Source organism: Callithrix jacchus, chromosome 6 (genome assembly GCF_049354715.1).
Source record: "Callithrix jacchus isolate 240 chromosome 6, calJac240_pri, whole genome shotgun sequence".
Lineage (NCBI taxonomy): Eukaryota > Metazoa > Chordata > Mammalia > Primates > Cebidae > Callithrix > Callithrix jacchus.
In genome coordinates this window covers 149,254,362-149,260,281 of record NC_133507.1, presented here as the reverse complement: position 1 = coordinate 149,260,281, position 5,920 = coordinate 149,254,362, and the positions used below count along the sequence as shown (strand labels likewise).

The 5,920-nt window shown below is 38.7% G+C and overlaps 1 pseudogene; it reads left to right on the top strand.

The window, feature by feature from the left end:
* Positions 1–3,022: 3,022 nt before the first annotated feature.
* LOC118154683 (high mobility group protein B3 pseudogene) lies at positions 3,023–3,639 on the top strand (annotated as a pseudogene).
* Positions 3,640–5,920: the final 2,281 nt, after the last annotated feature.

Below are 5,920 nucleotides of genomic sequence, written 5' to 3'. Positions count from 1 at the left end.
TAGTTTAATTAGGGCCTATTTGTCAACTTTTGTTTTTGTTGCAATTGCTTTTATTTTAATCAATTTATTTTTGTTTATTTATTTATTTATTTGAGACCCAGTCTCATTCAGTTGCCCAGGCTGCAGTGCAGGGGCACGATCTCGGCTCACTGCAAACTCCACCTCCCAAATTCAAGCGATTCTCCCGGTTCAGCCTCCCGAGTAGCTGAGACTACAGGTACAAGACACCCCATCTTGCTAATTCTTGTATTTTTAGTAGAGTTGGGGATTCACTATGTTGGCCAGGCTGGTCTCAAACTCCTGACTTCAGGTGGGCTGCACCCGACTTGGCCTCCCAAAGTGCTGGGATTACAGGTGTGAACCACCGCGCCCAGCCTGCAATTGCTTTTAGATTTTCTGTTTTTATTTTATTCTCAGCAGTTTATGCCTATTTTTTCTTTATGGAAAAATACGATTTTTAGCTTAACTTGTTATTTTCTTACTGTAACAGAAAGTAAATCTCTATCTTCCCCCAATATTCATTCTAAATATTTTGTTTTCTCTTAGCAATCTACCTCTTGATTAGGAAAAATAATTCCAGCCAAACCTAAATCAGTTTAGCTTCATGATCAATAGCTATACTTAGGAAGGAGAAACTGAAAGTTAGTAAAAATAATAACAATTTTTCAGTTATTTTTACTATTCCTGACTATAACCTCCATGCTGTTAAAAGGTAAATGCATATTATTCTTGGATATTTCAGAACATATTGGTTAGCAGCCATATTGTATTTCTGCTGCATGTTAGTTAACCTTATTCTACCGATGGATGTAAGTTAACACCATTCTACTGAAGAAAATAATAGGAAAATTAGAAAAATATTAATAACTAACTGTCAGGATATGAGATATTTAGAAAAAACAAACGAAATCTTTTGATGAATTAAGAAATGCTCAGAATGCTTTGTTATAGACATGGAAGGAGTGAAAGATTAAGCCATGGCCGGGTGCGGTGGCTCAAGCCTGTAATCCCAGCACTTTGGGAGGCCGAGGAGGGTGGATCACGAGGTCAAGAGATTGAGACCATCCTGGTCAACATGTTGAAACCCCGTCTCTACTAAAAATACAAAAAATTAGCTGGGCATGGTGGCACATGCCTGTAATCCCAGCTGCTCAGGAGGCTGAGGCAGGAGAATTGCCTGAACCCAGGAGGCAGAGGTTGCGGTGAGCTGAGATCGCACCATTGCACTGCAGCCTGGGTAACAAGAGCAAAACTCCATCAAGAAAGGAAAGAAAAAGAAAGAAAGAAAGAGAGAGAGAGAGAAAGAGAGAAAGAGAGAGAGAGAGAGAGAAAGAAAGAGAAAGAAGGAAGGAAGGAAGGAAGGAAGGAAGGAAGGAAGGAAGGAAGGAAGGAAGGAAGGAAGGAAGGAAGGAAGGGAAGGAAGGAAAGAAAGGTTAAGCCACATGAAGAGATTCTAAGAGGCCATAAAGTGAGACTCAAAATCTGAGTGTTAGGATTTTCCCAGAGAATGTGTTCAGAGCTTTCTATCAAAGCCCGCACAATCATCTTTTATCTCATTTGTCAATTCAGTCAGATGATCAGTAAGTTTAGTGAAGAGAAAAATTATTTCAGACATGATTAATTTCGGTGACATTTTTAAAATTAATTACTGGACAAGGATTGAATAAAGTTAGTAATTTAGTGTCTGAAGACATACTCAGTAGAGAAAAAAGGGAACTTGACCAAATTGATGTGTGAACTTTGGCACTAAATAAAATTATCATTTACATATCTAACTCAACATACTGACAAAATATCATTTTCTACATATGTGAATTCAATCTCTGTAAGTTCATTTACATCTAATTACTGCTCTAACTTCTAGGCAACTTACAAATTTAGCAAGTGTAGAATAAATTTACTTCATACAAAGGGTTAGTAATCAGGTTTATAAGAAATTCTAAGACTGTTGATCATCCATGATTTCAGACATTATGCAATAGAAGTTTCTATAAAATAATTTGTGATTTTGTTTTTTGGAGTCTCGCTTCATTGCCAAGGCTGGAGTACAGTAGTGTAATCTCAGCTCACTGCAACCCCCACCTCCCGGGTTCAAGCTATTCTTTTGTCTCAGCCTCTTGAGTAGCTGGCATAATAGGCAAGCAACACCACGCCTGCCTAATTGTGTATTTTTAGTAGAAAGGGGGTTTCTCCATGTTGGCCAGGCTGGTCTCAAATGCCTGACTGCAAGTGATCTGCCCACCTCTGCCTTCTTAAGTGCTGGGGTTACAGGCGTGAGCCACTGCACCTGGCCTAATTTGTGATTCTTATATAAAAAGATATTTACTTTGCATTTTTATGATAGAAAAATGGATCAATCTAATTAAATATTAATCAAAGCAGTTATCTGGTACTAATTTATTCCCTGAGGGAGTGCAAGCTCCATGGGTGCCCTCCTTGTCTAGTTTGTTTGCTGTTGTGCCTCTGGCGTTTCCTCGAGTTCTTGCTTCACGTAGGCACTTGGTTAGTATGTCTTCCAAATAAATAAATACAATATGAGAAGAAAACTTTGAGCTATTGAAATGTTTTAAATGTAATCATTGCATTGTTACACAGGCACAACCTAATTTTTTTATGCTTTGTCAGATGCTCCTATTACTTTCCTTTAAGTCATAGAGTAAATTGGGAAATGCTAATCTCATACTTCCATAATACACAATATATAAATGATCAAATAAAACTTCAAGGTAGTTCTATTTTTTAAGTTACAGACGATCTCCCAGAGGCTCATCTGTATTTAGTGCTAAATGCCAACTAGAAGAACATAAATACCAAACTCATTTTTCTAAGAACTTGCTAGTGTCCTAGGCAAAGTTCTCTGCATGGTAGCTCAATTTCTCCACAGTGACCAAGTGGAGGCCACTGTGAAATAACTCAGCGGGAGTTTCAAGTTAAGATTTTAGAGGTGGCTCTCGTGGAGGCAGCTGTCTCGAGGCTGGGGAGCATTGATCCACGTGTCATGCCCTGCACTGCCCAGACTAGTGAACAATACAGTCAGGATGGCTAAAGGTGACCCCAAGAAACCAAAGGGCAAGGTGTCTGCTTATGCCTTCTTTGTGCAGACGTGCAGAGAAGAACATAAGAAGAAAAACCCAGAGGTTCCTGTCAATTTTGCAGAATTTCCCAAGAAATGCTCTGAGAGGTAGAAGACAATGTCCAGGAGAGAGAAATCTAGATTTGATGAAATGATAAAGGTGGATAAAGTGTGCTATGATCAGGAAATGAAGGAAGCAGCTAAGGGAGGCAAGAAGAAGGATCCTAATGCCCGCAAAAGGCCACCATCTGAATTCTTCCTGTTCTGTTCAGAATTTCGCCCCAAGATCAAATCCACAAACCCTGGCATCTCTACTGGAGATGTGGCAAAAATAGCTGGGTGAGAGGAGGAATAACCTAAATGACTGCGAAAAGCAGCCTTACATCACGAAGGCAGCAAAGCTGCGGGAGAAGTATGAGGAGGATGTTGCTGAATGTAAGTCGAAAGGAAAGTTTGATGGTGCAAAGGGTCCTGCTAAAGTTGCCTGGAAAAAGGTGGAAGAGGAAGATGAAGAGGATGAGGAGAAAGAAAAGGAGGAGGGGGAGGAGAAGGAGGAGGATGAATAAAGAAACTGTTCATCTCTCTCCTTGTGAATACTTAGGGGAGCGTCGTAATTGACACATCTCTTATTTGAGAAGTGTCCGTTTCCCTCATTAGGTTTAATTATAAAACTTGATCAGGAGCATACTGTAGTCTCTCAAAGTGCTCGAGAGATTGTCAGTGGGTTACGTGAAGTGGCCATGGGTGTCTGGAGCATCCTGAAACTGTATCAAAGTTGTACATTTTCCAAACATTTTTAAAGGAAAAGGCGCTCTCGTGTTCTCCTCACTCTGCACTTTGCAGTTGGTGTGACAAGGCATTTAAAGATGTTTTGGCATTTTTTTTTATTTTTAAGGTGGTGTTAACTATATGGTAATTGGCTAGAAATCCTGAGTTATCAACTATATATATCTATAATTTATAAAAATAACAAAACAACCAAGAAAAAAAAAGATAAGATTTTAGATGGTATGATTACATGTAATTTCAGGTATCTTGGAAATAATTTGGGGGTTTGAACTGAAAATTCTAGGATTCAAAGCCACTCTGAGCCCACCATCAGAACTGTTTTTTTCTAATCCATCACATGTAGAGGTCTTATCCAAAACCAAATAAATCACTGTCAAGCTGCTTAGGCATTTGTACGGATTAAATCAAGATTCCAACATGAAATAATTTGCATACTAAAAGGAAATCTGCCATTTGAGTTCATCTAAGTTTTAAAAGCATCTATGTAGTTCCACATTTGTTCAAGGGAAAAATTGTTAGCTGAATAAGCAACACCTGAAATTACAAATCCCATTTGGACCACCTGTCATGGTCACTGTGTGGGACCTAGAGTCATTTAAGGTTTTTGCTATGTTTAGTTGGTAATATCCTGCATTGAAATAATGCCTTTTCATTGAATCACATAGTTTTAAAATGCTTATATTTGTTTTTTTTCTGCAAAGAATTTTGGAAGGGACATAAAAATAGTTCACATTTTTCATTTGGTTTCATTTTGTAAATAGATTCACGTTACAAATGTTTTAACTAAATTGTGTGGAAGAACTTTAACTATATATGTCAGTCTTGGCTGACTAAATTTAACATCCCAGTACAATTATTTAAAATGAATTAATTACAAAATTGAATTAACTATGGAAGGAAATAATTTTAGGACTTTCCAGAGAAATATTCACCAATTTGACTCTGAAATTGCTAATTCAGACAATTAATAATCTAGTAATTAAGTCTTTAAATAAATAAAAAATTCATCATACTGACCTGTTTTCACTTACTGATAAGTCTAAATTTTTTATTTATTTATTTATTTATTTATTTTTTGAGATGGAGTCTTGCTCTGTCATCAGGCTGAGAGCACGATCTCCCTCACTGCAACTTCCATCTCCCGGGTTCAAACGATTCCCCTGCCTCAGCCTCCTGAGTAGCTGGGACTACAGGTGCGTGCCACCATGCCTGATTAATTTTTTGTATTTTAACAGCATTTCACCATGGCCAGAATGGTCTCGATCTCCTGACCTCATGATCTGCCCACCTCAGCCTCCCAAAGTTCTGGGATTACAGGCATGAACCACTGTGCCCAGCCAACTTTTTTTTGCCCAGCCAGCATTTTTTTTTTTTTTTTTTTTGGTACAGAGTCTCCCTCTGTTGCCCATGCTGGAGTATAGTGGCACAATCTCGGCTCACTGCAACTTCCACCTCTTGGGTTCAAGGGATTCTCCTGCCTCAGCCTCCTGAGTAGCTTGGACTACAGGCATGTGCCACCACGCCCAGCCAATTTTGGTATCTTTTTTGTAGAGACAGGGTTTCACCATGTTGGCCAGGCTGGTCTCAAACTACTGACCTCAGGCTATCCACCTGCCTCAGCCTCCCATAGTGCTGGGATTACAGGTGTGAGCCACTGCACTCCGCCTGATATGTCTACTTTTAAAAATTACTTACTAAGCCATATTTATCTCAAGCAATGTTCAGTGTTCTTTAGTTGCAGAGTATTTTGAAATTTTGCTTTAATTGTAGAATTGGTTAGCTAGTTTTAAATTCTTAGCATACTATATCCCATCCCATGGAATGTTAAAATGCATTGCACCATTCCATTTGTCTATTTTTTCAGACTATCTCTGCTAAAAGAGGTTTTAGAAAGAAACTGTCAATAGAAACCTGGGCTTCCTCAGCAGAGCAAAGCCTTGAGAAGAACACAATTCACTGTTTTGTATTTGAATGCCTGTGTGTGTTCTCTGTGTGTGTGTGTGTGTGTGTGTGTGTTCTTTTAAAAACTCTTTTCATTTGTATGATGACAGATTTCAG